This window comes from Myotis brandtii, unplaced genomic scaffold (genome assembly GCF_000412655.1).
Source record: "Myotis brandtii unplaced genomic scaffold, ASM41265v1 scaffold403, whole genome shotgun sequence".
In the NCBI taxonomy this organism is placed as follows: Eukaryota; Metazoa; Chordata; class Mammalia; order Chiroptera; family Vespertilionidae; genus Myotis; species Myotis brandtii.
Window position 1 is genome coordinate 436,954 of NW_005365474.1, and position 1,175 is coordinate 438,128.

General features: G+C 65.0%; 1 protein-coding gene across 1 annotated transcript in view; it reads left to right on the top strand.

Annotated features, from left to right (window-relative positions):
- Positions 1-1,175, top strand: part of LOC106727316 (fibrosin-1-like protein) — a 35,866-nt gene that overhangs the window by 30,428 nt on the left and 4,263 nt on the right. The gene's annotated exons all lie outside the window — the stretch shown is intronic.

Here is a 1,175-nt window from a genome sequence, read left to right on the forward strand (position 1 = left end):
TATTCCACACAGGAGGACCAGATTGGGGGGCATTGCCACCGTCTGTAAAAGCCCCACCGCCTGGTTTGTTTATCACCGTCTGCCTGCCTGTGCTGCTGGGGCCGGGTCCTAACAGGGAGGCCCAGGTGTGCCACCCCCGCTCCCACTGGGCGGTGTGGGGTCAGGCGGTGGGTGGGCCGTGGATTTGAGCTCTATCGCTTTGTGGGGACTGCGGGAGAAGCCACCGAGACACGCCCCCCCCCCCCCCCCCCCCAGCCTGGCACTTGCCCAGAGGTTCCCGGACACATCGAGGTTCCGCCCACGCGTGGCTGTGTGTCCTGCATCTGGCTGTTTCCTGGGTTCAGCTCTGGGCGATTCTCCTACACCAAGGCCCTGGGTGGGAGGGTGCCCGCGTGGGCATCCCACTGAAGTGTGGCCCCACCAGCTTTGGACCCACCGTGCTGCCCCTTGTGCCTGAGCCGTGGCCGGGCCCTGGGAGCTGAGATTCAATTACACGGACAGGCCAGGCCGCCGGGCTCCGGGGGGGATTAATGCCAGCACTGCTCTGGTTAAGACTTTCGTGTCGATAAATAATTCATAGGCAGTTAGCGCTGCGAGTCTGACAACACGCGAACGTATTAATACAGTCGACTCCGCCACAGGTCAGCTGCGGGCGCAGGGCTGGGCCATGTTTTATTCATCCTGTGACACAGGCCCATTGACTCTCCTGGCCCCGCGGGCAGTGGGGAGCCGCCAACGAGGGGAGGGAGGCCTGGCCCCTGAGCATAGGAGGCCCCTCCACAAGGCCCTGTGGTGGCGGCTGCTGGCCGTCCCCACGCACTTGTCGACTCATCGCGGCAGCCAGCGCTGCTCAGGCCACAGGCCAGAGGCTGAGGAGAACCCAGAAATCTCCTGGCAGCTGCGGAGGGAGGCCCCGGGGACAGGAGAGGTTAGAGGGGTCAGAGCAGAGTGCATGGAGGAGCCAGAGCCAGAGGAGCGGCACACGGCCCAGGCGGACCCTGCCCATCACACGCGTGTGGCTGAGTGCACGTGTCTGTGTGCGTGTGTGTTGTGTCACAATCACAGTGGGGCCCCGGGGCCTGTGGAGACACAGAGATGTCAGGTTTGCCTCGGGAGTGACGTGGGGCACGGACCAGGGCTCGGGGGACGGCGGGCAGGCTGCCCATTGGCAGTGG